Raw genomic sequence first — 14,924 nt, forward strand, 5'->3', positions numbered from 1 at the left:
ACACGTGTCAGTTAGACAAGGGTACTCCCCAAATGCAGGTGGGCTGGCTGAGTGTCAGTGTATAAAGCCATCAGACCCCCCAAACTGTCTCCTTTCGTCCTAGACTTCAGGTGAAGGCCAGGAGTCTGCTACCTCTTTTCCCTGCTGTGTCAGAGCAGCTCTGGACAGAGCCATGCCAGTTGTAGCTGGTAGGTGGGGACCACCAATTAAACGGGAAAGAGAAGGTCTCCAAGAGCAAAGGTGATGGCTTCCCATTTCTTTCCCATATTGCCCTTCGGGATCTCACTCCAAGAGAGTCCCCTCCCACAGAGGCTTGTCTCCATCTGGGCAGTTGTCCCAGGGAGGAAACTACGTCTGCTGATGGGAGTTCTCCATTGACATCACCAGCCAGTCAGTCTTCAGTGGAGGCCCTGGAAGGCACTTGCAAGTTACTCAACAGTCACTGCCGTATCCACTAAATAAATTAAAAAAAAAAAAGTGTGCTCAATAAAACGCCATCCAAAACCAAAACACCAAAACCAAAGACCAGTGGCCGCCACCTGGCCTTGGCAAGATCCTCTGCCATTCAGTTGCTGTGCAGACACATATGAAAAGTGTGCTGTGTGCCAGGCATTGCGTGCTCAGAGATGCTGCCCTGGGTCTCCTTCATAAAAAGGAAACCTATCCGTTTCAGACTTTCCAATTAGCCTTTCAGGAATGGGTCAAGGATCATCAAGCAGGTTAGGAAAGCCTTTACCATGGAAGAGATTAAAAAAATCAAAACAAACAGCCAGGGGGAAATCAGAGGAAACAGAAACAATACAGGGAGGAGAGGGGGACTTCAAAGACAGTCTTGAGGACTGCAAAGTAGAGATGCTTTTTATCCCTGAAACAATAGCAGGAGATTATAAGACAATTTATAAGAACCCTAAGGAGCTCTTGGGATTTAGAGATCTGACTGGCAGACATATAACTGGGATATAGCATCTCAGAGGAGAGGATGGGGACATTTCCCAGGAAGTAGAACTTTTAAAAGGGAAACAGGAAATGTAATAGAATAGGTAAGAGTTTAATGATTCAGTCCATAAAAACTTCCTTCAAATTAATGGTGATGCAGAAGAGACGAAGGGGATTTTTAGATTTAAAAAGCTAACCTCTGAGCAGGGCCCTGAGAGTAGGAAGAGCATCATTGTTTTGTTTTGTGTTTTACCTGATTCAAATGGAAGAGATTTCCGCTGTAGCCAAGTTCAACCCTAGTTCAACCTGTCAGTCAGGCATGGAGGCTCTCAAGACACTGATGTCATGTGCATGGTTTTGGGCACTTATGGAACAGAATATAAAAGGCAAGGCTTGGGGGGGGGGGGGCTCAGATGATAAAGGATGTCCCATGAACAAGAGGAAGAACGTGTTCCCAGTACGGTGACACAGGGACAGTTGTGATGACTGTCTTTGAGGGTTTAGCTCCTTCTCCTGAACTTGAGACATCCCTGCCCCTCTTTACCTCATCACAACTGCTGGCAAGCGGCTCTTGCTGCTTGATGCACCCAGCTTGGCTGGACGATAGCAAACCCTGAGTGCAATCAGAACGGGTAGGCTCAGTAAGCACCATCCACCGGGCAGGATGCACTTAACCATTGAAAAATGAATAGGCAATGTTCAAATGGCTGCCCTTGGGGCTGCTGAGGGGTAAGGGAATGACTGCTGTCTCTTGTTAGAGGTCTTACAAAGATAAGTGACTCTTGGGCTGAGCATGGTGGGTGTATGCCTTTAATACCAGCACTTGGCTGAAGCCAGTCTGGTCCTATACAGCAAGTTTGAGGCCAGCCAAGGTGACCCCCAGTCCCAATCAATAGGTGACTTAAAATTATTTGTGACTGCGCTTCCATAAAGAAGGATACCTCAGGCTTCCAATAGGATGTCAGGATAAGAATCGAAGCTTCCCAAGAATCAGAAGAGTCCAACCAACACCCCGAGCACCCACTGAAGAAGGCGGCAGGCCACGAGCCAGGCCACGGCCCTGGAGAAATAACAGCTCAGCAAAGGCAGGGCTGAAAAGCACGTCCCAGGAGACAGGAGGAACAGGGAACCCCCACCTCCCTTCAACAACTCTTTGGTATCCTATTTCAGGTTCTGGCTATGGTCCGTCTAGGAACTCTTTTTTTTTTTTTTTTTTTTTTTTTGGTGGGGGGAGGGGGAATGTATGTGTGGGGGAGAAGGAAGGGGCAGTAAGACAAGGTTTCTCTGTGTAGCCCGAGTAGTCCTGGAACTTGCTCTGTAGATCAGGTTGGCCCCTAACTCTGAGATCCACCTGCCTCTCAAGTACTGGGATCAAAGGTGTGTACCCCCCACTGCCTGGCTAACTCTTTCCTATAGAACCCAAGGGAGCCTCCTTCTACAAAACTCTGAACGTCACCTGGGGGGGGTCCCACAGTACTTCCTAGAGAGAGTGGAGGTATTACTGGAGAGCTGAGAATTTTGCATCCCAAGTTACTTTGAAATTCACCTATAACGTGAGTTTATGCAAAAACAGTTATAGCACTGTATTTTATATAGATTATGCTCCCTGTCATATTCAGCTAGACCTAGTTTATAGAAAGAAAAAAGATGTTTATATTCTCAGGAACTTTTCTCTCTGGGGCTGGAGAGATGGCTCAATGGTTAAGAGCCCTGGCTACTTTTGCAGAGGTCCTGAGTTCAATTCCCAGCACCCACATGGTGGCTCACAACCATCTGTGGCGGAATCTGATGCTCTCTTCTGGTGTGCATGAAGACAGAGCACTCATATACATAAAATATGTAAATAAACCTTAAAAAAAAGAAACACTTCTCTCCATTTTCTATTCTTGTCACTTGAAGTCACTTCACTCTTTCTACTTCTAAGCTACCCACTGAACTAGGACCAGAGACAGTTCACAACTATAACCCAGAACTGGAGACTTAGGTAGGAGGTTCACAAGTCCAAGGGCAGCCTGGGCTACATACTGAGGGAGTCCCTGATTCAAAAAGGAAGAAAGAAAGAAGGAAAAAAGAAAAAGAAAGGAAGGAAGGAAGGAAGGAAGGAGGGACAAACATCCAAAAAATAGAAAAACAAAAAACAAAAAATCCCAAAAACTAAAAAAAAAAAAAAAAAAAAAAAAAAAACAAAAACCAAAACTATCCTCTTTTTAAGCATTCTTCATTATTATTATTTTTTTAACTTCTGGGTAATCTAGTCAAAAAAGTTTGCATAATCAGTGAATAGGGTTGTTGTTCAAGCACACTGTTTAGTAATTTGGGGCAAAGACCTATCCCCAGAGGAGATGACAGCCTTGTATGTGGAAACATCGAAACTCTCCCTTTGGGAGAGGAAACCTTTGGCTAACAAAGCTAACCAGAAGCTAACCAAAAGCCAGGAGAAAGGTCCAAGGACCGAAGGACTGCTTCCACCGCAATACACACACATAGACACACAGAGACACTCACAGGTTGCCTCTTTACATCCAGTTATTGACAAACCAGTTCCAAATCGCTCCTCCCAGTGAATACAAACCACTTTTTTTTTTTTTTTTGACTTCCCAGGCATGCAAACCCCCAAATAGAAAGTCACAAGCTGTCAGGTAGCCGCTCATTTCTGGGAGGCTGTGGTTAAATTCTCACATTGGTAGATCCAGCCTCCGTATGCACCTCAGGTCGAAAGGCCTGGGCTTTTTCTTTTTCTTTTTTTTCCCCGTTAGATTCTTACCTCCAGTTTCGAAGTCACCTCTAGAAGCTTTCTCTCAGATCTCTTCCCTCAGCTCCTCCGGGAGCCTTGGGGACAGGAGCAGCTGGCCTCCGGGTAATCCGTTGAAGCTGAGCTGAGTGAGACCTGTCATTAGCCCGAGCACCTGCTAGCAGCCCCCGGCACAGGGCAGGGCGAGGCGAGGCGGGGCGAGGCAGGCTTTGCGGGGGACACTGCCCTCCCCAGGTCCCCCGGGCTGTCCTGCAGTCCCAAGCCTCTGCTCCTGCAGGACTTCTCCAATGCTCCTCTCCGCGGGCTACGGATGTGCGGGAGGAGCCCTCCCTGCTCGGCGGGTGGAGGGGGTTATGAAAAGGCTGTAATGCAATCCTAGCCCGACTCTCACTTGTCAAAACTCCACGGCATTCCAGAGTCCTTTCCCCTTCACCCCGTCCTCTGCAGGGAAAAGGAAACCGCGCCCGGAGGGTTGCACGGAGTTTGGGGCTTCTCTTTCAGACACTTTTGTTTACATCTAGAGCGCGGGAGCTTCCTGCGGTGAAAGGGGGTTAACCGCTCCCCCACTCCTTACCATCCAGATACCCCCACTCTGGCTGGAGTTCTCCTACAAGCTAAGAAGCTGCATCTCCTGACATCATTCATTTCATGACTGCTCCTCTTCACCATCAGCAGAAGCCTGGCTTCTTGTGGGGGGCGCATGAACCACCACACCCTCCCAACTAAAATCACAACTATCCTACCCGGCGGGATGTCCGGGAACTTTCCAGAAACTCCAAATCAGATTCCTTCTGTTGGAATAACCAAACTCACCACCCCTGAATTACAATCGCCAGTGACTGCACGGCTAAAGCATTTCCTTTATACCTTCTCCGCTCGCCTGCCCCTCCCACCTTCTGCAGGGCTCAGTCAACAAGTCATCCCCCGAGAGGCCGGAATGGGCTTGGGCAGCTCAGCCATTTCTCCAGCTGCAAACTGATGAGGAAGCCCGACCCACGAGGGCCAACTTGTTTATGTCACACCCACCGAAGGCTTCCTGTCTTAAATTAATGAGAATGCAAGAAGGCTTAGGAAAACAATGTTTGCTTTTCTTTAAAAGTAGGAGAAGGCTGAGGGGACCTCCACTCCGCCCCGCCCCATCATTCCATGGCTTTTCAAAACTTCAATTGTATTTTAGTTCTATGTTTCCATTCCTAACACTTGTTGAAACGTAAAAGCTCTTGCTGTGCCAAACCTCAAACCATTAAGGAACCTTCTGCTCAAACAAAACACGTTTCACCTGGCTCTGAAGGGCTCCAACTTGGTGCTCCAGGTAGGAGTAGAGCTAGGGATAGAGTGAGCTCCCGGGGTTAAATGCAGGAATGCCAGCACAAACCAGCTCACTGCAGCCCTATGCCTCCCTCCTGGGACTTGCACCGACAGGCACACACCCTCCCAGCTCCTTGGACTTGTATCAAAACCTTGTACAGTTCCGCTTCACCCTCTATCTTCAAGCTATCGAGCTCTTCCTGAACATCCCGCAGCCCACGAAAGAAAATGAGCTTCGCAAAGGACAAATCTTTGGGAATTTGATGCGATTAATTATAATGGAGGAAGGCCGCAATCCCCGTACCAATACTGCTACTGGGATGGGTAATTAGAGAATAGGAGAGGCCAGCCCATGTCAAGTCAGGGCTGGAAGTCTGCCCACTCACAGAATCTGCCCAGGAGCACACGGTAAGTAATTACCAAAATTACCAATTACCAGTCCTCGGATTAGGACCCCCCCCCCCAGCTGCTTCATTAAGACCTGCGTTAAGAGCAAAACAGAAACAGGTAGGAAAGCCAGACTGTGGCCTTCCTTCTTTGATAGTTTATCTCAAAATGTGAGTCCCTGTAGCCAACACCACCTGGTGGAGGTCCCTGGAAGGCTGTGTGTCAGGAGCTTTGTGAGCCAATTCCTCAAAAGACTTCATGACTTCAGAAAAGGGTCCTGCATTTCCACCCTTAACAGAAAAGCCTCTGGCTTCCAGACAATCAAACTTTGTAAACTTTTTTTTTCCACTTGCAACTCCTTTTAGCTGGAGAAAGTATATGTATATGTGTGTATCCACAGTCTTGGATATGTAGGTGTATAATTTAGATATACAAATCAAACATTTACTGATAATACAGCATAAAGGAATTCATGAAAACAATTCTTTGGTGGACAGATAATTTTGCCTTTATTAAAGGTGAAAGCAAATCTGTATGCTAATGAGATGGGTTAGCTTGTTTACTTTTTACAGAAAGAATCAAATCTTGCAGGACACTGGGTACCCTAAGCTTTTTCCAGAGTTGTTTGATACGTTATAGTCAGTGCCGAGGCAACTGTTTCACAGAAAGAGCGGGCCAGGTGAGATGGAGAGAGCACATCTTTAATCCCAGCGTGTGGAAGCAGAGGCAGGCAGAGGTCTATGTGTTTGTGGCCAGCCTGATCTACAGTCAGCCAAGGCTATGTAGTGAGACCCCTGTCTCAAAAAAAAAAAAAAAAAAGCAAAGCAAAAAATGTAGTATTAAGATGGCAGAAGTATGTTTAGGGTATTTCAGAAGTTACTGTAAGTTCTGTCCTAATTCCAAACCATTATTCATTTAATTTTATTTTCATGAAACTCAATTTTGCAGCTTAAATGATACGTTTTAAAAATCAAACATTTTAATAGAACCTAATCCAAAAACATACTATTAATTTGATACTTATAGTCTAAGAAATGATTGTAGGAAAATTTGCTCTGTTTTCTATAATTGAACCATTACGGTTATAGACAAGCAGGAAGCTTTGTAGAGTCAAAACACTGCAGTTCTTATCATAAACAGCCTGGATGGAGGTGTGTCAGCAGAGTCGTCATTGTCTCGTGTGTCACACACACACACAGTGTAGAGTGCTTGTGTTACCATGTCGTATGAAGTGTGCTGGGAATACAGGTGAGTGTAATGTGCCTTCAGTCCAAGAAAGGGGCCCTGAGTTGACCTCCAGCACCTATGTAAAAAAACAAAACAAAAAACAGACCGCAGACATGGTAGGATGATGGGACTGCAGACTGAGACAGGAGGATTCCTGGGTTTGCTGGCCAGCCAGTCTAGCCTAATTGGCAAGCACAGGTCCCAGGAAAAGACTCCTCAAAAAGCCAAGCTGGACAGCTCCAAAGGATCGACACCTGGGGTTGCCTTCTGACATCCACATGCATGAACACACACATACACACTCACACACATACACACGTATTTACACACACACCCATACATTCACACATGCACACATCCACACACATACACTCACACATATACATACATTCATGCATACACACTCATACACACACATACATACACATACACACATATTTACACACACACACACACATTCACACACATGTACATATTCACACACACATCCACACACATATACATATTCACATACACTCACACATATACATACATTCATGCATACACACTCATACATACACATACATACACGTACACACATACACACACATTCATATATATACACACACAGTGGGGGTGACAAGGGATAGCATTGGAGAACACCAAAGATACACTGAAGTTGCAAGATGCAACCCAGGCAACCTCCTCAAATTCTTTGATTTTGAATTCATTTTGGACACTAAGTATTAAGAAACCTTTATTATTTCCAAGTTTTCCACTTCCCTGCATTGTGTTATGATGAGGTCATGACCCACAGGTTAGGAAAGTTGGGGTATCATGGACATTTGCATTCCCTCCCTTCCTCTTTCCACCTTTCCCACCCAGGTGGACATTTTGTGGGTACACCAGCATCTTTTCACAAGACATTTCAGTATCCTACGAGTTCCACAGGAGCTAAGCTCAACTTGAATTATGATTTTCTAATAATAATTCCAATAGCGCCTTTTCCTTTTTGATTGTCTTTCTTGTTGAGCTTCATGCTTTAGCATCTAGCTTTCTCCACGCTTTCCAATCTGGTACAGAATTTATACTGGGTAAATCCCTGCTGTTTATAGTAATCTACAGTTTCAAGGATAATGCAAAGAAATAGCCCTCTTCCCCACTGAAGATCAGTGCAGGATGTGTACGAGCTAGAGGATTAGCAATTGGTCCACATCTGCATAATGTCTTAGTGTCAGGAGAGCTTTGGAAAACATATGACATTCTCATCAGCCTGACAGAAAGATAGGGACCATGATGGCTGTCCCTCCCTAGGCTTCACTTCTGACTGGAAAAGAGATCAACGGCTCAGTAAACAAAGGAGGGCTTCAAGTGTGCACCATGATTTTATCCTGGATCTGGTTTCAATAATACTTGAAATCTGTGTGTGTGTGTGTGTGTGTGTGTGTGTGTGTGTGTGTGTATACACCCAGAGACTACGAATAACCAGAATCCAAGAGGGAATCACTGATGTTAAGGAAATCCAAAGTAGCTTCAACACGTTAAGGACATGGCTCATTACAGACAGTTTGGGGTTCAGCATGATGGCTGATGACCAAATTGTATCCTCAGGGGCGATAATAAGCAGGGACAGGCACAAATGCGCTTAGTGTCTTGGTTCAAGAGAAATGTAAGTCACGAGATCAAAGCGGGTCATGCACTGACTAAGAATTTGCCTGGGAGATTGACAGGAACCAGGCAACACAGGATTAGAATGGTCACAATGGTGAAGAGCCTCCTTACAACAAAGTGTACTACGGCTGGCTCCCTGTGTCACGATAACAAATTTGACAGCAGACACATTCTTACAAGGGAATACGTTCAGTATGAGGTCCTTTATTTAAAAGAAGATGTAGAGACACTGGAAACATTCCAAAAGAGAACCGAAATGATTAAGGAGAGAGAAAAATAGAACCAAGGAAATCAAGGTTAAAGGACCTGGAGTTGTTTAGTCTGTGTGGAATGAGCGCCTCGTGCAAACTTAACAGAAATCTTCTATAAAAGAGGATGCAGGCCAGCTGTTCTCCATCTCTACAGAAGACAGGAGAGGTAAGAGACTAAATACACCATGAAAATGTGGGTTAGCTATAAAGAAGACATGCTTATCCTAATACACACCAGCTTAATGTAAGAACAGCCTCTCATTACATCCCTGATAATCTTCACTCAGCAGCCCGCCATTCTGAGTGAGTCTTGCATGATTATTAGTCTTGCATTGAAGAATTGCCCCAATTCCCTGCTAGGACTGCTAGAACCGAAGTTTCTCAGTTACTCCATCCGACGTGAGAGCAAAAGTCCTGCTGGCCTTCCGTGGCTGTTATGAACTCACGAGAAAAATGCCATGATCTACCCAACCTGGACCTTTGTGTTTGGGTGGGCATCTCTAAGAATCCACCCGTCCTTGTTTACTGAACCTCAGTATATTTAACATAAGTATATTTCATGGATCCACTCACATGTAAACTGTTTATACCTGCAGGAAGCCTAGCTTCACCAACCTAGTAGTTGATGAGAGCCACGAGTTATTAAGCTCTCACTAGTATTCTGTTGGCACTGTGGCCATTCTATTTTATCTCACTTAGGTTCTGCAGTGTCTCTGTGAAGTGGGAGTAATTGCTGGTTTTATGTAACACAAAGAAACTGAGTCACAAAGAGTTTAAGTAACAGGGCTAGTAAATGTCGGAGCCCCAATTCAAGCCCATTTAGTGTGACTCAGAAGGGTGTGCTTAATTACCATGCCTCCGCTTCTCACCATTAAGTGTTCCTTCCCTTTCAGTGGGAGGCATACTGAAAACAAAAACAACGAACCCCAAGGTGAGTTCAGACCAAATCTAGAGAATGAAATGGTCTTTCCCCCAGTACAACCGTGGAAGGGAAAGATAGTCCCTGACAAAGAAGGTACCTGATCATCCAAACAAAATAAAACAAAAAACCTAGAGGCTGGAGAGATGACTCAGCAGTTAAGAGAAACTTGCTGCTCTTGTAGAAGACTGGAGTTCAGTTCCCAGCACCTACATGGTGCCTCATAGCTGTCTATTAGCTCTATAGTTCCAGAGAAGCTATGCTCCCTTCTGTCTCCATGGGTACCACATTGTGCGCGCGCTCGCGTGCACACACACAGTGTACAGATACGCACGTAGGCAAAGCAGTCATACACATAAAATAAAATAAATAATCTCTAAAACTGGTAATCATTCATTTAGAAGTTAAGCTTCCATAACTGAATAAATACTAGCGTGTTGTATTCTGAGGCCCTAAGACAACTTAGAATTAGAAAGAAATTCCCAGGATGCAAGGCTCTTGACAGTCATTTCCTAGGCTTCTTATCCCACATCCTTTATTAGGTTTCAAATCCAGTGGTGTCTTTTGGTTTAGCATCCATGAGAACACACAAGACTGGGTCACGTCTTTCCCAGTGGCGGCTACTTTTAGATCAAAACAGGCTTTGTAAGGAGGCCTATTGAGTCCTGGTGTTTATCAACAAGGGATGAGTCACATGAACGAAACAGACATCAAAATGATTTTTAGAAACGCAGATGAACTTCACTTAAACACAAAATAAAAAGCCTTGATCCCACTCACTCCTAACGGCAGATATTTCCCATTAGGACAATTTATCCTGAGTTTATAAACAGATAGAGGCATCACTAGACAAGTGTTTGCTAGCACATCTAAACCTTATGTAACTATAAAAAGCCCGAGAGAAACAGCAAGCGGAAATTCCCAGGAGAAGATTCCCCAAGATCCCCAGCCACATCCAGGCAGTGAGCTTTCCATAGATACAAAGTCAGTGGCTGTCCCTGAGCCAGGTTCTAGAAGAATCCTCATGATTCTGACAGAGAACCCATTAACAAATGATACCCATTAACTAACAACGCTAATACTCCCCAGTCAGCTGGCACAGCAAGAAGCGTGGTGACTTACTGGTGCTCCCAGATGTAGTTGACTGGAGCGTGAATCAGAAAGGTCTTCAGTCCGTGTGACTATCTGGATAGATTCATGAGTGGCATCTCAAGAGAGGCCCACACTGTCTCTTTCTCCCTTTGAAACCTTCCTGGGAATATGGTGTCAACATGACTCCTTGTAGTTCTCACAGAGGTACTCAGCCATTTGCAATGGTAACTGACCCAAAGATAACAACCTGTGATCTTTCCATGCATATAGTAAGGGGGACTGTGGGTGCCTACAGGACATCTTTGCAGGCTTTCATTCAAGAGCAAGAATTGTTATTTACAGCAAGAATTGTGATCTCTAGTGAAATACAACAGAATCAAATACAAACCACCTAGTTATCCATTGGATACACAGTGCTTGATACCCAAACCTTATCTTGTGCCAAGGCCACAGTCAGAGAGACTTATTGATTTTAGACCTTAGGAGGGTGCCTGCCTCACTGTACCAGTCAACCTGGTACCCACAGAATCGCAAAGACCATTCTGATGTCTACAGAAAGTGTTCCATGGCCTCCCCAGCTCCCAGCTGGCTGCTATATCTCTCTTTTGAACACACTCTCTCTCTCTTTTTTGGGGGTTTTTTTTTGGTTTTTTTTTTTTTTTTGGTTTTTCGAGACAGGGTTTCTCTGTGTTGCCCTGGCTGTCCTGGAACTCACTCTGTAGACCAGGCTGGCCTCGAACTCAGAAATCCGCCTGCCTCTGCCTCCCGAGTGCTGGGATTAAAGGCCTGCGCCACCACACCCGGCTTTTTGAACACTCTCTATCACTTGATTTTCCAATAAACTCACTGTAACTTACTTGGTTCTTCTTCTCTCCAACATTCATCTCTGAGGGATCTATGTCTCTTCAGAGGTATTATGGAAAAAGAAAATTTCAATCCCACACCTATTACCCACAGAGCTTTGGTTGAGTTACTTAACGTTTCCGACTCTCATGGTCAAGCTCCTCTATTTAGGCTTTTCAAAGGAGGAAGATTAAAGTCAGAAGTGCATATGGAGCGTCTGGGATGACATCTGAGAATGTAAGCCTGGGGCTCGCGCTCAGGACCCATTTTGCATCTTTCCCCCACTGTATAAAAGACGTTAATATCTGGAGATGTTTCTGTAGTCATAACCACAGGGAAGAGTGCTTCTAGCATCTAGTGGGAAAGGGGTCTGAGATGCAGCTACATATCCTCCGGAACACAGAGCAGATCCCTCAGTGAGTTCTCATTTCAAAGCATGAAGGGTACTCCAGCTGAGAAATGATGTTGTGAGCCCTTAAAAAGCCACGGAAAGTCTAAGCTTTCAGCCTCTTCCTTTCGTTCCTTTCCTACCACACAGCACCAGCACTAGGAGGTCTCTCAAGCTGTGCTATATAAGCCGTGCAGACATGTATGTACATGTGCAGACATGTATGTACACTGTACATACTGCATACACTGTAGTTACATGAGCCCTGCTTTGCTGTTGATACCCAAGCTGGGAGGAAAGACCCGGCCACAGCAGAGTCTTTATGGAGTCAGATGACCGCTGTGTGCTGAGCCCCCAAATACTTGTGCCCAGGGTAAGTAGTCCTGATGAATAGTCTTGGTATGGGAACCAGTTAAAGGAACTCTGAGCTGACCTTAGGGGAACTGAAGCACTGAGGCAAAGGGTGCTCCTCCCTGCGGCTTCCTTAGTGACTGCCTATTGTGTTGTGGTCATTCCCTCAGCAATTGTCTGTCCGGTCCAGAGCATCCATGCAAGAGCCGCAAGAGCCAGGAGGCCACGGATGGATCTGTTCAGTCTCACTGACCCACTGGCCCCTCCTACAAAAACCCAACCTGGAACCTTGGTCAGCTTCAACCGAACGAATGCTTGCAAGATGATGGATGAGAAAATGGGGTGGGAGAGGAAAGGACATGCAGCTGTGACCTGGGGACTTCAACTGGTTCAGTCAAATAAAAGGCTGTACTCCCAGATAGCACATAAATCACATTAACAGAAACCAAAGGGGAGAGGGCGATTTCCACCCTCCCCCATACTCCAGACTTGATGACAACATTTTCTATTTCTGCCTTTTACAGCCAGAAGACATGGGTGGTTTCTGTGTAGCTGGGTAGATGAGAAGGTGTGAAGTGTAACTGTCTCCAGTCATCTTTGGGTACCCGGGGGCGGAGAAGATGAACTGCCTACCCAGGACTTGTGCAGACACAAGATTGCTCTCACCACAGTGCTGAACAGGCAATGCTTTCTCTCTAGCTGTTGTCACCTGGGTGACACCTACTCCCCTCTCAAGACTCAGCGTAGATACACCCCTTTCTCCAGGAAACCCGCCCCTAGGACCTTTATAGGGCCTTCCTTGGTTTTTCATTGGTAGCCTCCCTGTCAATCATCGATCTGTTCACTCTTGTAGACTGTATGCTCTTTCAAGGAAGGTCAGCCAGTCTTGTTTATTGTTTTATTCCAGAACCTATCTCTGAGCCTGGGGCAAACAGGCACCTGATGACTACTGGTTGAATGAGTGTCAACCAATTTGGTCAATATTCATTTCTGAATTTACTGAGTGCCTATTATGAAAAAGGCACAGGGATAGGCATGTATTGTGGTTCATAACAGGCACTCAATAGATTCTGGAATGAATATTAACCCAAAATGGTTGACACTCACTTTTTCAACCAATACTCATCAGGCACTTGTATGCACCAGGCACAGAGATGGGTCCTGGGAAAACAACTACTAACTTCCCAACATTGACAATATTGACATTAAAAAGAACTATGGCAATGCTGGTAGGATTGCTCAGTGGGTAAAGATACCTACCCCCCCAGCCTGATGACCCGAGTTCAATCCCCAGGACCCATACAGTAGAGGGAGTGAACCCAGTCCCTCAAGTTATTCTCAGAACTCTACAGGCATTCTATAGCACAGGCATTTGGCACCCCCTTCTCCATCACACACAGAATAAATAAACATAAGTAGTTTCCTGCTAAACTCTATTTGTGTGTTTGTTTACTATTGAGACAGGTATCCCAGGCTAGCCCTAGACTTGCTACATAGCTCAGGATGACCTTGAACTCCTAATCCTCCTGCCTCCCCTTGCCATGTGATGTTATTATAGGCATGCATATCTGGTTTATACCATGCTAGGGATTGAACCTGGGAGTTTGTGCATGCTAAGCAAACACTCTATCAACCGAGCTTCATACATGCCCAGTCCTTATATTTTCTTCTTAATCATCCCTGAACCATGATTCTTGAAGTACAGACGAAGAAAGAAATCAAGCCACTTACACACCTCAATGTAAAAGAATCTCTGAAATTTTACTTTCAGAGTCTATTTAAACAGGCTTGCTGCTTACCGCCTAAGCAAAGGTTGCCTGTACATTCACCCCTGAGCCTGCTGATGGTCTGGAGTGTCCCCACACTCTTCATCTCAGGTGGAATTTACTTTAAAACATTTTGGGCCAGACCGATTTCAAGCAATGCCAACCACATCCTAAGCCCTTGAGGCGGTGAGCTAATGTTTGAAGGACACTTACAGGACTCAGCCCCCTCTGGCTGCCTCAAGCACTTGAAATATCATTATCCAAATCTGCGGCAGAAGGTTTCTGCAGTTACTAGAAGTCAGAAATCTTCTCTTCACCTGTCTAATTTGAGATTGTCAAGGGACTTGGTGAGAAAGGTCTGTAAACACCCCTAATGTTGTTAGCTGGGCTCTATGAGTCAATTTTACCAGCTCCTGCAAGCCAGCTTTAGTTCTATAGACAGACCAGTGTTCCCCCCCCCCTTTCCCACCCCCCAGTGATTCTGTCACTGGAGCTGATGACCAAGTCTGGTGAGTCTCCCTTCAGACCATTGCTGAGTGTTCTGCAGGGTGAACCTGATGAGAAGAAAGGTTCATTGGAGATGACTCCAGCCTAAGAGACGCAGATCCCAGGACGGGTTCTGCTCCTGCTTGCAGATACCCACTGCATCTGGCCAACATTCAGGATTGACTTTCAACACCGATTCACCACCTGGTACTGGGGTCCTAGGTCAGGGATGCACGGTTCTCAACCTCTCCTGGTAATTTCAAGCTATTAATGCTGAATAATGACTAGCTAATCGGCTCAGGTGGGTATGTGACAGGCATTGTCCTACCTTGGTGTCTTAGGAAAAACTCATTTATGTTTCAACACTCAACTCAGAGACTTGCTCCTACCCCCTGCACTGCAAACATTTTCTTGATAAACAATCCCCTGCCCAGGACCTTTAAGAGTTGCAGGTAAGCTGAGATCCTGGCAAGAGAGAGATCACATGTGGAGGTAGGACTCACGTCTTGCTTCGGTGGCCACAAGTGATGAACACTCAGTAAACAGTGTATACTGGATGGCAGAGCTC

At 45.5% G+C, this 14,924-nt stretch overlaps 1 protein-coding gene across 14 annotated transcripts in view; it reads right to left on the minus strand.

Annotated features, from left to right (window-relative positions):
- Pdzd2 (PDZ domain containing 2) overlaps positions 1–14,924 on the minus strand; it is a 380,258-nt gene that overhangs the window by 185,825 nt on the left and 179,509 nt on the right. The window contains exon 1 of one of the 14 annotated variants that reach the window (XM_006520168.4): positions 3,701–4,736. The exons of 11 other annotated variants lie outside the window; for them this stretch is intronic. The gene's annotated coding sequence lies outside the window, so the exon portion shown is untranslated. Of the gene's footprint in view, positions 1–3,700; positions 4,737–14,924 lie in introns of those variants that run through there. 2 more of the 14 variants (XM_030248720.1, XM_030248721.1) reach the window with 2 other exon arrangements.

Source organism: Mus musculus, chromosome 15, assembly GCF_000001635.26.
Source record: "Mus musculus strain C57BL/6J chromosome 15, GRCm38.p6 C57BL/6J".
In the NCBI taxonomy this organism is placed as follows: Eukaryota; Metazoa; Chordata; class Mammalia; order Rodentia; family Muridae; genus Mus; species Mus musculus.